The sequence below is a fragment of the Varroa destructor genome, unplaced genomic scaffold, assembly GCF_002443255.2.
Source record: "Varroa destructor unplaced genomic scaffold, Vdes_3.0 BEIS01000001.1, whole genome shotgun sequence".
In the NCBI taxonomy this organism is placed as follows: Eukaryota; Metazoa; Arthropoda; class Arachnida; order Mesostigmata; family Varroidae; genus Varroa; species Varroa destructor.
In genome coordinates this window covers 32336918-32357448 of record NW_019211454.1, presented here as the reverse complement: position 1 = coordinate 32357448, position 20531 = coordinate 32336918, and the positions used below count along the sequence as shown (strand labels likewise).

Sequence of the window (20531 nt, the reverse complement as noted above, 5' to 3'; positions counted from 1 at the left end):
GGCAGGGCTGGCGAGTAGCAGTAGTAGCAAAGGTGGAGAGCAAAGGCAGCACGATGAACAGGGAAAGCGGCGGTGACACCACTGCAATAGAACAAATGCAACGCAAGTTCAGTGCTAACCCTACAGAGGATAGCAGGCGACAATAGAAGTGTCTCATTAGACGTGGCTTTTTTAATACTACATTACCTCACGCGATCTGGTTACCAGTTAAATCTAGTTCGGTAAATATTTATTTACATCTCAATTCATACACAAATCCAAGCTTTTCGCTCATCATCGACCTTGACATCGAAGTTCGATAGAGTTCTCTTATGTCGGTGATCTTACCGACTGGTTAATAATTATATGCTTTATATTGGCGGACAGATCAATATAGACATAACTGTAGAGATGATGACCTGAGTGACTTAATGAACTGAATAATTCGTTTTACAAATACGAGAACCCCTAGATATACATACTGTAAAACGTATGTAGGTTCTTACGGGGGTTGCCACTACTCGTAGTGATACCAGCTGATGGACTGGGACGACTCGCTATCAGTCATTGAATATTGACTTACACGTGGTCTTCTATGTCCAACCCGCGTCCTTTTGACGCACGTCTCCGTAGTCACATTTAAAGTTGAGACAACAATGTGTTGGCAATGCTACTAAAAAAACTCTGCCATGTGCCATGTCTAGGTTATGTCATTGTTATTGTTTCGCCTGTTCACTACCTGTGGAAATTTATGTAAGCATTTGTCGATTTTTTTTTTTTGAAGATTTAAGCTGGCGCATCCATATATTGTATAGCAAAAAATGTATCGTGATTCAGTTGCAAGAGAACGGGTCCTTGACACGCGAAGGTTTTCTGCAATGATGAGAATTCACGGCAAAGGAACACAGAGGCTACTTAGGCTCTGTATCTTGCGAAGTGTACCAATTGCTTTATCTAGTCGTAACTATTGTATCACATAAATAGCCATTGTCCGTGTCGCTAAAATTAATATATATGTACATGTATATATATACACATATATGTAGAGCTCTTTGGCCAGCTATATTACTCTTGTGTCAAAATATTGATCTGTGATTTCAGAGGAACTCAGATTGTTGTTTTTATTTCTTGTTCCGTAAGAGAAGTGTTAAGCGGAAATCGTTCGAAACCTGTATGGCATGTGTGTCGTGCTTTTGGTCGCCAGAAGATACGAAGCACAAGAGTGCCTTATTTACCCGGACCTTCGAATCACGCATGAGTTCCTTCCAGAATCGCCAGTTACATGCTATATCTATGCATAGTAATCACACACAGTTACGGCAGCAACAAGGTGACTTATATACAATGTGCTGTTAACAATGAACAGATAAGAATATATTCACAATAGCTAATATTGATGTGCGACTAACAGGGGCTGGACTGCGCTGCAGACTCGTACGCGCGTACCGACGTCTGAGCACTTCAAATAGCAATCATACCGTCGCCATATGGCACAGGCTACGAAGTAGGAACGCGGCGTTCAATTACCCGCCGGCCTATCAGCGCAGCGTCCATCTTCAGCAAGACCTCATCCACTGCTATCGTATCTTGTCGATGTTGCTCGGGCAGGTTTACGACAGACTGGCGATGGCCTCGTGGGGCCTTCTAGCTCGTCCTGTTTCCCTCACCATCATTGCCTTGGAACTGCTATCTACCAGCCTATCTACGCCATTGTGTCAATTGGGTGATGATTCGACGTCATTTAGTATCGGATTGTTGTGGTAGCTGAACGTGAACGGGTCGCGTTCGTTGTTGTCGAAACAATCCATCGAGGACGACGCCCGCTTGCAGGTCGGTACTGTTGTCTGGTTATGCGTTGTTCTATTCGCAAGTTGTACGTCTTCGCCTGCTCCCCTCTTAACCTTCGTCTTTCTGTCGGCGTGATATATTGGTATGGTCGGCCACACTCAGCAATGTTACAAGAAACTGCAGCTGTTGTTGCTGATATCGGCAACCGGTGAGACCGCGATTGCATATCTGGTAGATTCGACGGCTCGTATATCAATAGATTGTAGGAGGCAATGATACTGGGAACGAACGCTATATCAGATATAATATTAAGAAGATGTATATACAACAGAGGCGCACGAGAATTCCAGTTCTGTCAAACACTCTACAGCTTTTTAAAATGCAAAATTGCTCATTGGCATATCTTTTTCTTATTTATTTACTTATATATATTATGAATTGGCGGTTCGGTAAACGCCGAATCTACATTTGGTAAACGGACATATATGATATTTTCAATACATCTCTTGCCTTACTATATCTACTACTACTACTATACTGCTTCCACGTAAATGTCTGTGGCGTAGCAATCGTTACTTACTTAACTCGTTACCGATCGCAGCTTCCAGCTATGGCTCGTGCTGACTGACAAAGCTCTGAGCTTTTTTCTGTGTAGAGAGACACCACCAGTAGGTTTTTTTTCTGTTGTAGGAAAACGCGAAAGTCTCCTCAGCAGGAAACCGCAGATCGAAAAATCGTTGTACCTGCTTTTGACAGAACATTACCTAGGAAGACTGAAACGCGCTCCCTATTCGGCCAATGAAAAAGATTTTTGTCATTCTAGGACCGTGTCACTCTCATAAGTTTATTTATGTTTACGCCCGCATGTCAGAAGTGTATCGCCATTTCTACACGAAATGATCAGTGGCAATTTGAACTCTGTCAAGTTGTACTATGAAGTCTTCAGTTATGTACAAGAATTGCGCGGAAGTTGCGGTATTAGTAACAGGCTTTTGATTGCCCGTGTAACCGATTGAACTGAACCAGCTGAACCGGTCACACAGCAAAGGCTCAAATAAGAAAATGTTCGGTCCGTAAAGTATAAATTAGACCTACGCTAAGCGAATGTGTGCCTAATATACATCGAAGCATTTGTCTCTTTTCAAACCCAGTTATTAGAAGTAGTGAAAGAGATCCGTAGACAACGTTGTCCATCATTTGCAGTATAATTCACTGCTCAAATGTACTTAACATGCCGCTTCGCACGCACAGACATGCACGTAGTTCAATTGGGCAGGTCTTACATACATAATATGTTTACAGGCGTCGTAGTGTACGGCTGTCACTTCATTCGATTTCACAGTCAGTCGTCATGAAGAAGAGACAGGCTAAACAAGTGCAAACTAACAAATCTGAAAACTCATTTCTGAGAGCAGTAGACTGCGTGCGTAATGCATTGGCCTAGTTGAGGTGTTAGGCCAAAAGCTGAAGCGGTCTTCAAACCCGGTTGTCATGTTTTTTATGGACAAGCACACACATGCAATCACGAACAGGTACACATGAAGAATATATATAGAGATGACATGAAGCAATTTGCGAGAAGAGTTTCAAAAGACGACTGCTAAAGTGGATTTGGTCTTTTTTTAGCAGATTTTTAGGTACACACGCAAAGGTTTGGTATAGATCGTATTCGTGCTAGGTCGATAATTATAAAAAACGGTGACCGACGTTTTACGACATTCATTTTTGTACGTTACTGTGTGTCATGGGCGAAATGGGGTTCTGCACCGAAGACTGCACTGGCAGACGTGACACCCACGGTAAATTAAAAGATTCCTAAGGTACTAGATTGTTGCATGTCGTTTGAATCGTCGTAGCCAGCTTGGCTACCTTCTCAGTATAATAACTTACTACACGAAGCTTAGATATAATCTAGAAATTGACTGTCGTCAAGCAATATTATGTTAAATTTTTCTATATCATGCACATCCTTGGTATCAGTTGATAGGCGGACAGACATTATGAGACTAACATTCGTTATTATAAGCATGATTATTACCTTAGTGCGTATGTTAACGTAAGAACGAGTTTTATTTGTTTGTTTCGTTTATGATGATGACGACGACTTTGTAACTAAAGTGTGTAAATTTATGCATCATTATTTCCTCTACAAATGGTTCAAGGTGACTCTTGATAAATTCGAAAAGTTCAATGGAATTTGATCGAAAACGATTGAGCAAGCCGGGTAGTTCTGTCAGCTATAGGCTTTTTGCCATGTATGTTCCAGGTTGTTCCACCAGCTTATTGCCTTCCTTTCCTTAACAATAAGAGCTCGGTCCAGGGAGACGTGTGGACGAGCCGACGAAGCAATGGAAAACCAAGACACTGACACTTACCGGACAGTTTAATAGAATATAATTTTTTTTGTTCTGATCAGGATAGATACCTACGGCTATGACACGATTGTTGTTTTCATTGAATTATTATTACTATTTGATTGAATTTAATTGAATGAGATGCCTACGACAATGTAGAACAAAAGTCTCTTGCTCTGCTCCTCAATGAGGCGATATACACCAAGTTCGGATTAATGTTCGATTGAGAGAAGTGTACGGACTACGTGTGCGCCAGTCGCGCATATATATATATAAAGTAGTTCTGCCAATGATCTGACCGATAATCAGCACTGCGAGCTTTTCCCTTCTGTCGTAATGGAAAATACGAATAGTAAGAACGGTTTTTGAAAAACATCAGACAGAAATTCCGTCTGTTATATTCATCGTGCGCCAATAGGGTACGAGCTTTTCTACAGAGGCTTTCCTTGCCTCGATCAGGCCACCGTTGGTCGTACGCTACGGTAGCTATACACACTCATAAACAATGTGACGCCTATGTGACGCTATACTGACCGGGTCTAATACGTATCCGTTGTATTATTTATACAGTACAGGGGCTTTCAAGATAGTTACTTATAGCGTGTAATATGTATTCACAGTCCGCGACGGCTTCAAGATAATCGAAGTTTGCTACCTTATTGTTCTAGTTCAGACGCATTGTATTGTTGTACGAACGCTGTGTCGTATTGGATAGGTGTTGATTCGGATAATCGGCCTGAAAGCCGACGCCAGCAACAGAAATGGTTCTAGATGAGCTATCTTTCGAACAACATATTTCGCCTATAAACGGACAAAAAGTCGGCGTCCTTTTATCTTCGCTTCCGATTTGTCTGAGGCCGCTCACAATTACAACCGGCTATTTGTATATGATTGTTTGTGTATAGAAACTTCATTTTCGTTTAGCGTCTTTGTCGTTACTTTATCGACGTTGGGGCTGGCGGGATTTCAATAGTGACGTATAGCTAGCCTTGTCGACGAAGTTCTCGGCAGTGCGTACTGCCGCTTGATGAATTCTAGGCAGCGATTGCAGAAGTAGAATTCGCGTGATCGTCGTGCAAATTAGACTCGTAGATATTATTATACCAACGAACCAATAGAAATCTTAAAATAGCCAAAGGGTCAGATGTACCAGCGAACTTCTGAAACGAATTTCAAGAAAATTAAAGGGAAGAGACGAATTAAAACGAGTGACAAAAAAGAAAAGAGCAGGACTTTAGTAACGCCACCAGAAGTTCGTCGGACGGACGGACGGTCGTTCCGTCGAACCGGGGCAATATGATACGGCGCTGTGTGAGGAAAAGTGAAGCCTCGGAGTTATAGGAACGCTAGCGTTAACAATAGTCGCTGAGATCATTTGGTGATCATAATAAAAACCATTTTAAAAAAGTTGAATTTGTTATGAGTCGACGGGGGGGGGGGGGGGGGGACACGGTGAGCACGAAGGACATAGACACGCAAGCGAGAGATGTTTCGATTTGATCACTTTGGAAAAATAAACATACAAAATAAATATACAAGAAGGGCCATGGAAAAAACAAAGCACATCGAACCATGGGGCAGTTTCGTGTCGATAAGGCTTTTTTTTGTTAAGCGTAGGGTTACTGAATGCATGAGCCCATAGAGTACACAATACGTTATGACACGCTTTACGCACATCGTCGCTTGGGTTTATCTGTTGTTCCCTTTTGAATGTTCACCTAAAAAAACCTTTAGAAAACTATCTCAAGGGCCTGTATATAGATGCAGGAGTGAGCTGATCTAGCCAACAATGAAAGACATATAAAGCAACGGGTTGCTTATTTAAATAGGAAGTTGAGAGAGATACATAATCATTTCTCGGTGAATTGTAGAAAGCGGCCTGGGCTAATATCCATATTTGCCGATACTGCTGCCATTTTTCGTTCACTTGATCCGTTTAAGGCTTCGGTTTGTCAAGTCGGCCATGTTTCCAGCTTGCCCAGCTATTTTATATTGGCCGTCCCTTGAAGGCCGGCTGAACAGGTATAAAAGCTCGGTCGCTGCTGGCGATGATAGTAGCAGTGGCCACGGCGATTATCAAGATAATGGCGTTGCAACAAAAAGGAAGAAGGGCATAGAAGTAAAATGTGTATTATTCGGACTGGGTCGCACCTTCAAAGTAAATCGAAACTGTCCCGCGCGTAATTTAAGGCCCGTTTCCTGCAGTATACGGTTTGGCTAGTGTGTGTCCATAAACGTATAATAGTCATATCGCTTTATAAATTGTTGAGGTGTACGATTTGTGCTCTTGGAAATCTGCTCATGATGAACGATGATTATGGTACGCATTCTGACCTCTGGAGGTGTAAATTGTTAAACAATTGTATCGCTTACTAACATTAAGAACATTGTGTAGCAATCCACATATATATAAATGTAACAAACACACTGTATGAGATAATGGTCTTCGTATGTAATCTTTGGGGAATCTTCAAAGCGATTTTTTTTCAACTGTAGGATATGTTCGTATCAAAGGTCAACATTTGTACATCTAATGACTAATAACATCGATTCAATGTAGGGGAATTTTAATCAGCATTGTATTTTTCCTTTCTATCCTAACAAATCGCTGCGTTATCAGTAGCGGAGTGTGTGCCCCGAACGAGCAACGTCTTCTCACTCATATTTTGATCCATAATGAAGATAAATGATGATGTTAGAGAGCTGAATTCAGAGTGAAAGCTGAACAAAAACCACACTTTGTCCAGTTATGGCGCCAATTCGTGTTTGTCTAAGCACGCATACGGGATCGAACGTAAATACAAAAACAAGAGGAATAACATACAAGTAGGTGCGCTCTGCAATGAACACATAAACTTTATTACTATTATTTCGAGAGGGACCACAGGAAATTCCAGGGCCGGCTGACGTCATCGCTACAAAAACTAGTACGAAACATATATATGAAAGCTGCGCCGTAGTCATCTGAATAAAGTATCTCATTTATACTAGATGGCGCTCTTCACGTACACGTCCTTTGTCCGGCACTGCCCAAGGGTCACTTGTTCTGACCACAGATAATGGTTACCAAGAATTTCCCTACCGATTCGTCATTGAGCGACTTTGTAAACGCAGTTTAATGAGGGGTTAGTTGCAATTTTCTACAAAATGACGCAGAATTTCACAGCTTCATCCGATACTATTATGCGAATAGGGCTATTTATTTCGCCAATTCGATAAATCTCTCATTTAATGGCAAGCGCGTAACGAATGAGCGAGGAAAAGTTAGCTGAAGCTAGAAGAAGCGGGCTCACATACCACTGAACCTAATAAAAAAATTTTACATAAATAAGTACGAATGTGTCCGAATTGTGTCGCGTATGTCCAGTATGGCATAATAACATGGATATATACGTATATCTGTATCAATCACTCAATTTTGGTTAGTCGTTCCGCAGCAGGAAGGCTTAACCCAAATGGAAGGAACGAGTGAAAAAAAAAAGAATCGCGGCGGAGCAAGCGTTAGCTCGATTCGATACCGATAGGCGAGGTAGTATTGTTTTTCTATGGGGCTCTCGGTGACAAATAGATGAGCATGTTAGGCACCGTTCCGTGCGAACCTCTAAGGCCGCAAGGGCTGCTCAGATGCAGAGGAAAAGAAGAAGTGCAATAAAGTGAAAGGGAAAGAGGAAGCGTCAGCGTCGCCGAGGCGTTCGCGTCCCTGCGCACTACAGACTATAAAAATAGCTTCTCCTCTCACCGCATACAGTTACGTTTGATAACCCCCGGACAGTTAATATTGCCGCTCCAGCGTTGCCTGTGCCCCTGGGTAGACAACACGTTCGTGTACACACGCTCAGACAATGGCATTCAAGGGCGCGCAGCGGCGGAGCCGTACATGAAACCATGGCTGTCTTTATGCACATCTGCGCATGTGGTTAGGTATGGCCGCTGTAATAATTAACACTGCAGATAGTAAGATGGGCCCGAAATAGCACGCCACTGCGGCTTCAACGCGCGCTAAAGCAGAGGGAAACACTGTATTCTGTCCGTCCGTCTGCTAGGTTATGCGTCAGTTTGCATGGGTGAACGTTGTGGGCGCAGGAGAAGGTGAGGACCGTGGATGGTAAAAAAAATACAGAAGAAATTTAATGAATAGTAGATCTAAACATAAGTGATCTAGAGCCTGCAGGCGCTGCTGTTATTAATACCGCTGCCGCTGTTGATCCGGGTGTTGGCTGCTTGATTTTTGGGCCCAGACCAACTCAAATCGCCTTCGACCAAAAAACATTAGGAACGGTACGACTAGCTCTAGACGATTATGTCGCGTTATCTGTGCATTATATTGGTGGGTTCTGCGCAGGACTGACCAACTGTCGACCGCTGAGATAGCTTAACTTACTACGATAATCGCTAGTTTGATTCTGAGATCGCAGATGTTTACCCAGTCTAGCTAATAGCCTGTAACTGTGACCCTATTAAGTAGCCAATAGGCGAGGCAGATACCGAACATCTAATGGACGATAATTATCTGCCGTTTCGCGTACGTTGGTGTTGCCCTCATTACCAACACCATCGCGGCCAGCAATACAGCCAGAGCCGTTAGTAGCGTCATAAGAACTGCCGTAGGCGCTGCCGCCGACGTGGCTGTTATGGGCAGGACCATCACCCACAAGTCCTAAGAACCAGGGTCAACGTGTCCCTTTCTAGGGAAAGCTCTAAGCGTGCATCATTAATCGATTCGTCGTAGAGAACGCAGCTCGAACAGATGAATGTGTTGGGTCTTTTGCGCCGGCGGCCACCGGCGCCGCGCTCCACGTGCCCAACCGCGAACAGGCAATCCCTCCCGTTAATTGTTGTCGTCGCATCATGGTCGTCCTGCGTGTTCGCTGTGTTAGTGTAATTTGTAGGATAGACAGGAGATGAAATCCAAAAAGGGAAGCAAACAGGGCGAAAAAAAAGGTTCGAACGCCCGAAAAAAAAAAAGAGGAAAGACAGAGTAAGGGGTTCGGTGTCCCGTCGGGCCGCTCTACACTTGTTTGTTATCACATCAGTCACCACTACACTACAGGGAAAGGCACCGAGCATAGTGATTTCTTTTAGAGAATCCCCAAGAGGATTTTTGTTCTAACAGTAGAAACGCTTGCCAAGCAAATGAATGCAGAGAACTGGTGGTAGAGAGATGGGGAGAGCGAATTAGTTACAAGAGAGCATTGCCGGTTGATTGGGAACGAAAGAAAGCAGTGATCAAGATAGGTACTCAACTTCTCGGCACTCACTTAATCACCCACGGCAATTTCTGAATTGTCTGTATGTAGAAATGAAAAGAAAGAGACAACTGCGGTACAGTGATACTACGGGATTGAAAAGACGGACAGCAGAAAAAAAAGCCATTTTTACTTGTCTCAAATAGTCTACGAGCATTGGCTGTTTTTAGTGGCAGAAAGGTTTAAAACAGCTTCGTAGTTGACGTAGCGTGAAGGTAGTTTCCTATCAAAACTATTGCTTAAATTAATATGTACTACTAAACTAAGTCGTTATCCTCATATTATTCTCGAATAACCTGTCCCTGGACGCCAGCGTGGACCTATTTTATTTTCCCACTAAAATCATTCCAAAATAGAGTAAACCAAGATTTCTAAACTATTTATTATTCTTGTCATTATATTTTATTGGGGGCTGTAAAATCCATACGAAGATGGCTAAAAGACAAATTGAGTTCTTCATATTATATGTAATATAAGCAATATAATACGTAGAAATTAGAATAAGTCAGTGCCGTACGCCCTCAGCTGGCGGCACGCGTTACTAAATCGATCTGTGAAAGACATATTCAATGTACAAATAAAATGATTACTTCGGATAGAATCTAACCTCGAAAGGTAAAGGAGAAACGATGATAAATATTATAGACGAATTCCTTTATTAGGTAAAGACTATTGTTTGAGGCGCACCTACGTCCGCCAACGAAGGTTCAAAGGAGCATCTACGAAACCGAATAATCGTACCATTACCAGAATATGACCTAGTTACGATATCCGCTAATCCAAGGAGTTTGAGGCTTTCTGCGTGCAGTTTGTGATAAACACCGATAAGCAGGACATTCCCCAACCAGTCAAAACCAAGATATAAGAACGTCAAGATATGACCCCTCCAAGAGCACATACTCTTGCGAGCAACATAGAATATTTGCTATGTAACTACAAACCCAGTTCAGGATAGGGCTGCCAATATCGAGCCTGCAAAAGTCTTCATTTGTTACTTGGAAATATGGTCTAATTCTGAAGTAAGTACTCGCAAGATATGTACTTTTCATAAAAGTACGCTTCTGGTCATTAAGAAATGCCGAGCTTACTTTATTACTTATGCCGAGAAACTTTTTTTGTTTTTTGAGAAATAAATCCCCGCAGTAGCGTCCATCTTTGCTTTCGATTTGTGAATAATTGCTGCAATTCGTGAAAGCTTAAACAGTTAGTTGGTCTTATTGGACTATCTTTTTCAAATTTGTGTGAACATAACGGATATCAATTACGACCCACGCGAGCGTTAATCGTTATCATATCTTTCGTTTTTTCCTTTACAGGTGAGTGTTTTTGTCTTTTCATCCGTTGGCGGACTGGGTCTCGTATCGATTGGCTATTGCCGAAATTGTGAGCGTAGATATATTTCAGACACTTCACATTTTCCATCACATATTGGACTCACAACCTAGTTTTCCTATTAGACGACAAAATATAGGATTGCGGTCACTCGCGCTTCTAACATGTAACAACAACGCTCATCTTCTGTGACTGTCTCTGTTACACGCGTTTATTTCTCGTCAGTAACTGTGGGTGTGCCTATACCTTAGTCGAACAGGAAGCGACCCGCTAGACATAGACCATTCCTTAAGTTCGTCTGGAGTTACATTCTGCGAACGTCAGCCAATTCTAGCCGTAAGCACTTCAAAGGCCATCCAACACAAACAACGCACCGTTACGACGGCAAGCTATACGAGCTATAGAAATGGCAACGCAGCAACAGGTGCTTGCTCCTTATTTTGCCCTATGGTGGACCTACTTACCTATGGCTTCCACATTCGTATAAATTCGAGTTCGTTTATCGTTTCATTTTTAAGCGTGTGCGTTTTTCGAAGTGTCATCTTGTTGTGATACCTGCCACCTCCCTTTTTCCGTGACTGTCGTCCCTGATCCTTTGGCGCTCTTTTCGTGCGAGTTACCAATGTCGTTTTTACTTGTTTTATTGGTGAATATACACGCGAACGCACGCTTACGTCGGCCCACAGAAGCATGTACACAAGAGCGGCACTTCTCGATACACCATCGTGAACGTTCAAACCCCCGCGAATTAGCGATATATACATAAATAGATATCATATGTGTGCGTGTTGTCAGTTTATCAGGATTCATTGAGGCCGTCGAATACTGCGGCTACCTCGTCCTAATTGCTGGGGCTGCTGCGGCGGGAGTGGTAGAGGTCGCTTATGGAGGAGGCACCAGGAAGTTTAGGATCAAGGGCTGTTTGCAAGGGTGTCTATACTGCCCGGGGCAGGTAATCTCACCCCCGAACTTCCGTACAAAAAGTGACCTGTGCTGAGAGGGAGACAGAGGGGGGCGGAGCCGACAGTAAGTAAAGCGTTCGAGCTGGGGCTGCGAGCAAATTGTAGCTATCACGCCATGACCGTTCCATTCTGTTGTAAACCAAATAACAGTAGCAACGGATGCCTGCGGATGTTCGGGCGCTGACTCCAGTAGTTGTAAAGAAGACTGGGCAGCTTCTATTGGCGCGATGTTATGCAGCGTGATACTGATGAATATGTAACTCTCAACGTCAACTAGAGAGTGATCGCGAGAGAAAAGTGCAACCAGCGAACTGATGGACGGTATCTCATCCGCTTTTCGTTGATGACGTACGTACTCACTGCCCGCCATATTGTACTATAATATATAGTAAAATCTAGTATTTTCTCGAAAGGCTAGACACGTTTAGCGGCAGTTGAAGAACATCGTCAAAGCATGCAGCTATTATTATTATTAACCATTAACTAGAATTAAAGTTGTTTTTACATTAGGTTGCTACCTAAGCAACAACGGCAGTTTTTATCTATCGTTTGTTTATCTTATCTGATTCTCTCTTCGCTGATAACTAGGTACTATTCTATGCTATTAGAGATGCAATTGTCATTGATTTTGTATCAGTAGTATTTAGTGAAATCGGCGTTTCTCGTGAATTGCGATAGGCCTAGTTGGGTCTTGATCCGACAATTATGACAGTATAGTCAGCTAATGATATCCGTTGTACCGACTTGCGGAAGCCCTTTTAGTGCACGTAAAGCAGACACTTGTCAGCGTTTACCCACGACTGAAATATCAGATGGTGGAGTATTCAGCTGTATATATTGATGTTCGGATAGGGCATTCCATATGTAATGTATTACAGGACCATAGCTCAAATACTGAAAATGTGGGAATTAGGCAAAAAAAAACGGGTGCTCCGTGAATTGACTCCAGACCAGTTGAAAATACCTGCGGTGTATTCCAGGTCTACTTATGGAAATTTAATCAATGAAAAAGCCACCTGAAGCGTACTGAGCATGGTTCACTCTTACGGATAGCCGGAGAAGGACCAGGCAAGGGAATGCCGTCGTCTTGGAGAGAAGTCGAATGGTGTCGAACAAGTAGTTAACATCAAGGGCATTGTTGCTTGAAGTTAGTCGCCCATAATAAATGCAGCCCGCTATCTCAAAGGACTCCGGGGCCGTTGGTACGACAAGCGAAAATAAGTAGCATGCTTGTTCGATGACAATATTGGACTTGATCGCCATGCCATAATTACATGCTGGATCGGATATCCCGATCCAGATTCAAGCGATTGAGGAGCTTTCTTATGGAAGAGTAACGGCTAAGCAAGCGTATTCCAAAACAGATTTACCTGAAAAGAAGCCATAAACAGAGAAATTACATAGTTAAACGTAAGTAATGTTCAGCAGTGGCCAAGAGAGGTGCCTCTTACACGACGTAGAAAATCGTCGTTCGAGTTCAGCTAACTCAATTCTTTTGTCGTACCCTATTATATAGGAAAATGAATAGGACACAATATTTAGGCAGTTTATGTGGCTAGCAAAAGCGCGATCAGCGATGCTTTAATGCAACAAAGAGCCACTCAGAGCTAACTTGAAAGCTACTGAAAGGGAATATCTCAGTTAATTACAACTACTAGCTTCGGGAGCGGATTCTTTTTATGCAAAACAATAATACTGTAGTAGCACGTATAGATTTGTCTAGTATGCCCCATTTGATAATTAAGATTATCAGTATCACCATGGTCGTGATAATTGTCACGTTATATCTTGATAATTTTTGCTGCTTATCATTCTATCCAGTGTAAGGGTAATTGCGGGACACGGCGGCGCTGGACTGCTTTAAGGAACAGTCGAAAAGAGCCTATTTTTTCAACGTATAATATGCGTATGCAAACAGTTTCGACCGTTCAGGGAAAATCCGCATAACTACATTTCGACCGTACAATTTCTACTACTCTTTCCCCGTGTGCTACAGTCCACAAGGGGCCCAGATGCTAGCATGGGGCTAATTTTTTCAATGTCCGCAGAGAAGCATCACATAAAAATGATTGTGTAATCGACAAGTGTACAGCGGTAACACCAACTACATAATAATAGATCGCTGTAGGAGATTCACGAATATACATTATGGTATATCGTGCCAATAGAATGAATATAATGACTACAGCGGACCATAAGCCATTTTTTTTTGTTGTAAATACAATAACATAGATCTAAGCCGTATTTCGTTGAGGTTAACATTATAGTGCATCTGTATATAACGCTAGCGCTATTGAGAATTTAGGTACGCTTCTCAATTGGCAGTTTCATTCACTAGATGTTTGTTAAGCGGTCGCATCTTCCTGGCAAAAACTTGTTTGCCAGGTTAGTTTTTCTGTGAGCCGATAATAACGGCATGAGCAAGAAATTCTAGGCATTTCAATTGGCAGTCTGTGTCTGTGAAGCTATATTGTAGCGAAATCGACGTTCGCTAGTATTCGGTAGCAGCTCGTGGATCTGTTCAATGGGTAGCCAGACGTCGTCGTGAACGGCCACACCTGGTAACAACGTCTGCGCGTGGACGCGATAGGCGCCGTCATATCGTGTAGCCAAAACTGATGCCAGTCTTACCACCATCCAGAACCGAGCCATTCCTCCCGCTCCAAATACATTGCCAGTGCTACACTTAATATCTCTTGCCAGTGTACCCCTTTAGCAACTTATGCGTAAATGGTGAGTTCGATCAGACGACACTTGCAGCGGAAAAGTCGTCGAGTAGCTCTGAGTGGAAAATTCAGACCACGCCATCATAAAATTGGATTTTAACTCAACGGCCCATGCTGAAAGTAATTTTTATTCTATACGTTGCCAATATATGCACGTACGTTTATATCGCTACTATCCATATCGCAAAATCACACAGTTCATGCGCATCGTCTTATTCATGTGCGCACGCCACATTGAATTAGACGGATTAATACCGTGACGATACGAGCTGGAAGATCTTCGAAAACACTTCCCAGTTACCGCTATAGTGTTCAAAAATTTCTGCGGAAACATCAAATATTTATATTCGACATTTCTATATTCTGCTATGTTTACATGCATGTTCTACATCTAGTACTAAATGCGTACAAAACATTTTCAAAAAAGCAGCCGACAACAGTCGTATCGGTATTGAGTTTAACATGTAATGAGTTCGTAATAACTACTTGTCGCATGCGAGCTAACACAGACCCAAAATAGATGGTAAAAAAACAGTAAAGGATGCTTTTCTTGAAAGGTCAATGGTCTGTCATCCTTTAGCGGCGGTCAGTCCACTCACGTCGCAGTCGAATGTGGTGGTGTCCGTATTTATGTTCATCGCATACGTTGTCCGCGTGCGTTTGCCTAGCGTCGAATTGAGTCACCATAACATACGGTTAGACGAACTCAGATAAAGGCATGGGAATCGTGTTTACTTTTCTTAGGGAGTATTGAAGCGAAGACTTGTCTGATTTAGTAGTCGTTTATGAGATCTGGCCCCTTCAAGGTCGCATAGTAATCTTTGCTCGGCTGGCGCCACTATCGCCGCTGATTTTGACACGCTTCGCATTGTAACAACAGTAGTGACCTAATAGCAATGCTGCTGCTCTGGATTAGCCACTTATTCCTAGAGAATCGGGGCTGACCAGCCACTCACTCAACCACGAAGCATGCTTTTCGGAGGCGCTAAATCCTGCCTTTGGTATGCTTACGGTAGCAGCCTTCACGTCGCCGTTTAGGTCTTTCGATGGCCATGTGGACGTTGACGCAAGAGCACGGCACAAATCATGAACGATGCTACAACGGTACTTGTTGAGCTGGGCGGTGAACGAGGGGACGACCGATGCTCAACATCATTCAAATAAGCTCAACTTTATTGCTAGACTCGTTTTACTATGTGATGACGACAGCCTCAAAGGACGTGATATGCGTGATTGACTTCGTCATTTACCGATTATATGATTTTTCTTATTGCGATCATATTTATCCATATCGTTTCTGTACTACTGCGGGCTGCAACAACTAACTGTAAAGCATGTCGCGGAAAGAGCTGACGAGTGCATGTATACATGTTCTTGCTGCTGACTATTGTTGTGCCTTATATATAATATATATATAGATATATATCTATATATATATACATAGACTGTTACTGATGCCGCCGCTTCGAAGTGTAAAATATAGTAAGACTGTTAGACCGCCTTTCCTGTCACTTTGGCTTTCACTGCGTCGGTGACTAGAGGCAGGATCAGGATCACTTTGTGTCTGTCGTGCTATGAAAAGGGTGGCCTGCCGGCCAGCCACGATTAGTTATATCTGACTATAGTAGATATATGCGCAATATGGTATTATCCAGTGATCTATAACATCGTTATGTCGCCACGTAGCCGTTGACAGAATACGTGAATCGGCGTTACATAGGTTTAATGGTGAGGAATAGCTGTTTCTTCATTCTTCCAGCACTAAAGTACAACTGTAGGTAACTTGAACGGTTGCGGCGAGAGGGGCAACGGTATCAGGCGTCACTCGCTTAACGAATTACCTGTTGCTCCATGACCGACACACGACGACGACAACAACAAATTTTCCCGGATAGGATAACCGCCAACCGCTTCTGGATTTGCGGCTAAAGGATCGTTGAGGTGTTGTAGTCGTTATATACGAAGTTCGTATCTGCAGACGGCAACGGCCTACTGTCGTCACTGATTTCTCTGTCCTTTGGCCGAATTGACTGCCGTTGCCACGCGAGTCGACGAGGACGACGAGTCTGTGATTTAAAGCATGCGAACGCATATACAATAGTAGAAACTTGACGAGCCAAATTTCACTGGAATAGCCTGAGATGAATATATTCGACTAGAAGATCGATTTGGCATTTGAGAGTGATCTGTGTTAACAAACACGTGACTCAATTTAGCTGGAAAGCAACACTAGTGCCTTTTTCTTATACTGGCTATGGTAGACCGGGACTAGTAAAAGAGAACGACTGGGAGGTTAGCAATGGACCTTTAAATAGCAAGATCTACATATGTTTACTCGTTCCAATGGGTCACGTGGGACTGATATTGAAATGATACCGCTCCCATATGCTTATGGCGCACCGGTGCACAAGATAAGAATGCAACACATGATAGCAGCGGTAATAGCTGGTTATGTGAAGGCATTTGGAACATTGTAATACGTTCCACGTCGACAGACATCAAAGAAAACACTCGAAGGAACATTTAACAATACAATTATTTTCAAAAGCCCAAAACGGTCCGCCATAATCATACCAACTTACACCTAAGTTCAACTGAATTTTGATTGTTGATATCGACGTATCTGGCTGAGATGATTTAGTCCGCAGGAGTACTCTGGATCTGATTTAAGTTCTAACTGATAGTCTCTATAAATGGCAAAGTGAATGTTGTTCCTCTAAGGTAGACATCGTAGTTAGCACGAGATTCCGCAGTAGTTTTTTTGCCTTTGTAAAAATAAATAAAATTTATTAAATAATAACCGTGTCACAGACATCGGCTTTGGGAGCCAAATGTCGACTCGACTTGGTTTTGGGTATAATACAAACGATTTGTTGAACCAATCTCTATTATTCGCAGTCTTCACTAAACTATCTCCAGTTTGATCTGCTCTTGATGGAACCTTTCGAGATCCTTTGCCAGCTTATGCTTTCGAGGCCGATGAGTTGTCATTGGCCTGATAGTGTAGTGCTGACAGGAAGGTACGAATATATTTGTTCAACAAAGCATCGTTCAATGTATATGGTTAGCGAAAGCTCTCAGAGCAGTTTATCTTCAATAGAGGGTGAGTCTACAAAAAAAGTGGAGACAAGTTAAAAAAGTCGACAAATTCTTTACTCGCTAGTTTCTCTTTTAGTACAGCTAATTATAAACGATACAATATTAGTGTTACTCATTGATTCTTATGCTTGAATTATATGATATAAACCCGTTAGTACGTCACATAAGCGGAAACCTACGGCGAAAGACATCGCTAACGTGAATTTTAATTTCAAGTTCAAGTTGCAATTTTCACTTTGCCCGTAAAAAGTTCGATATTCGTTCGTTTATGACGCTATCCATTTATATGACAAATGTTTCTCGGCACATTCCGATGTATGACTTCGACCGTAAATCGTACGGACCAGGGCTCGGCGAGCGTTAGGACAGACCCATCGCTTCCGAAAGGATATTTGGACAAAAAGCGGATAATCCAATTACATAACTTCTGCGGGGACGGGCTGGGATCCTGAAACGATTCCATCGGAACGGCGTCCAATGTTTCTCTCCTGATCCTTTCTGTGCGAATGAAATGCCATTGACTCGAAGGACCTTCGTTCTGAGAAGACGCCGAACGTGTACGGAATCCGTCCAGTTTAGCTTTTATTTGCCATACTTTGCACCGCATCTGGAAAAAAGTGTGCCCTTATAACCATCTTGATGTGTGACATATGTTCAGTGCGCATATTCGTAGTTTATCATGTGCCTAAAAATATGGCGAATCTATCTCCAGCCCGATATCTTAAATAGGCCTCGGTTTTAAGCGAAAAGTTAGTACGTACAGTGCACTAGGTTAAAATATCTGCTTACTGCACCCGACGTACAACAGGTATAGATACCATTCGAATTCGAAATCGTTCTTTTACAATGGCCACCATAGTTTTGTCGTGCAGACGCGGGGGTACTATAGATTTGGCCACATGAAGCACACGTTCGACATAACAACTATGTAAGAGAACATCCTTTGTTACGTACGGATGCGCATCTACGTATTTCTGTGAGTTACTATTTTTAGTTCATTTGTGGCCAGTCAGCTTGATTTCCCACAAAGTCCTAACAGCTGTTAAAGCGATTTCAGCGAATACAAACAAACGTGTGCTGTCGATCGACGTGTTCGTTAGCTGACGTGATACGTCGGCGCCATGTCGATATCTATCAATCGATACCATTCGTATTAGTTAACACAGCGCAGTGGTAGCAGTACGCCCACTGACATATTACTGCGGAACAGACGTAAAACTTGAAATAACGTTGACGATCTTTTACCTAAGACGAGTTGCCCACGAGTCCGCAAAGCGATGACACGTCTGCTTGTATCTTGGTGAAACGTGACAGAACAGTAGCGTCAGAAATCGATACCGACCGACCTTTGAACGAAAAAAAAATATCGTTTGCTCAACGACGATACAGTGGCAGGCCTCAAGCCTCCATATGTCTTCAATTGCCGCCCGAACAGTCACAAACAGCTGGTGGATCACGAATGCAATAGAACATAAGCGCTCGACACGTTATCAACCTCCAATAATCGGTAAAAACAATTCTATAATAATTATACGGCGACAGTAATAGTATTAATGATGTTAAGTGATTAATAGTACTGAAATTGTAAGTGACACACAAAAGTTCCTTAAGTATCTCAACTTCTTATTCTATTAGAGAGTGTTGCATTCGTTATTACGGAAGCTTCACGTGAAACGCCGTTGTCGACACTGGATCGTAAGGGTAACTGAAGAGATCCGTCCGCGTTGATTACATTGGATACTACTACTATATTAGACTATAAGACGGATCTTTGGCCTAAGCCAACCACGCTTCTATTCGATACAACGTTCTTCATTGTATTTGTACAAGGGTTGCCAACTTTAGAGTGGAAAAAAGATTAAATTTTACCGCAATAAATTATTCACTCTGATGCCCGGTCAGACATCATCTAGCCAGTCAAGTAAATCAATTCAATTGTGCCTATGTGTGTGTACATCTACGCTTCTCGTAAAATTTAAAACGACGACTACGATAAGAAGATAGATAACTTTTGTTTGCACACCCTGATCATACACGCAGTTTGTGTTCCGCCATAGCGTATACGTCAATAGATCAACCAATGTCTAACGTGGTTGTGTATGGATCCGTTACAAAACATTCCATAATCACTGTTGTACGCTTAATTAAATAGGAGCATTTTCAGTATAGTTAGATTCTCGACTAAATTCCCTTCAAATACCTATTTATATTGCAGTTAGATACGCGACACAGCTTTCAAACGAAGTTCAGAGCTACCACGGAAGCATCACGTAAACAATTTCTTAAGAGCCATGATATGAGACGATATTACCCAAGGTAATGTCAACATATATACATGTTGGCATTATTTTGGCTTCCGTGCATTAAAGGAGGAAACTTGATAGAAAAACACGAAAAAACATTTCTTTCTCTTTAGGTTGCTTTTGGTATAATTTTGAATAACTAACGCCCCTGGCGAGCGACACGTGGAACAAGAAAGACAGAATTACCCAATAGACATTATGCACAGCGGTGTCGAAAGAAGCTAAGCTTAATTGTTACTTTGCTTCATCTTGCTAGGACTTAGCCCAACCAGGGCCCCAGACTGGATCTAAGCAATGCCCATAATTTGCTCCAATTTATCCATCAATTATATTCGCTTTAGTAACCTTTCGGCAACAGACATCATACATTATGCCCTTTAGCCATTCCACCCTAACATGGCCTAAAACGATCACCTATTTGAGGTATATTTTCCGCCAGACCGTCTATACACAATGCTAAGCTATAGATATCTCAATGAATATATATTTCTTACTAACCTAGTAGTACTTCTACCGCGTATCGTACTGCGTCCCGGGATGCACAAATACTTTCTCTTTCTGCTCTCTTCTGTTTGTCCTATCTTATCTTCGCCTGGTGCGCTCTACTGCCGTCCAGCATTTCCACTGAAGCACTTTTCCGGTTGGGCAGGTGTCGTTGAGTTCTTCTATTACGTTCTCTGCCTGCAGTGTAATGCTTTCAAGACTGCGTTACCGCTTTTGGAGTTTATGCTGGTATCCGGTA

The 20531-nt window shown here is 42.5% G+C and overlaps 1 protein-coding gene and 1 long non-coding RNA gene across 12 annotated transcripts in view; one reads left to right on the top strand and one right to left on the bottom strand.

Annotated features, from left to right (window-relative positions):
- The window catches only part of LOC111249322 (uncharacterized), a 149260-nt gene that overhangs the window by 51739 nt on the left and 76990 nt on the right, over window positions 1-20531 (top strand). For 5 of the 11 annotated variants that reach the window (XM_086977626.1, XM_086977602.1, XM_022803041.2 and 2 more), the window contains exon 1: window positions 18646-18993. The exons of 4 other annotated variants lie outside the window; for them this stretch is intronic. The gene's annotated coding sequence lies outside the window, so the exon portion shown is untranslated. Of the gene's footprint in view, window positions 1-14980; window positions 15083-18644; window positions 18994-20531 lie in introns of those variants that run through there. 2 more of the 11 variants (XM_086977605.1, XM_022803080.2) reach the window with 2 other exon arrangements.
- Window positions 10001-14803, bottom strand: LOC147758531 (uncharacterized). Its single transcript, XR_015319383.1, has 2 exons — window positions 14547-14803; window positions 10001-13031 (listed from the first exon to the last, which is right to left on the bottom strand). It is a non-coding gene; the product is annotated as an uncharacterized LOC147758531 (long non-coding RNA).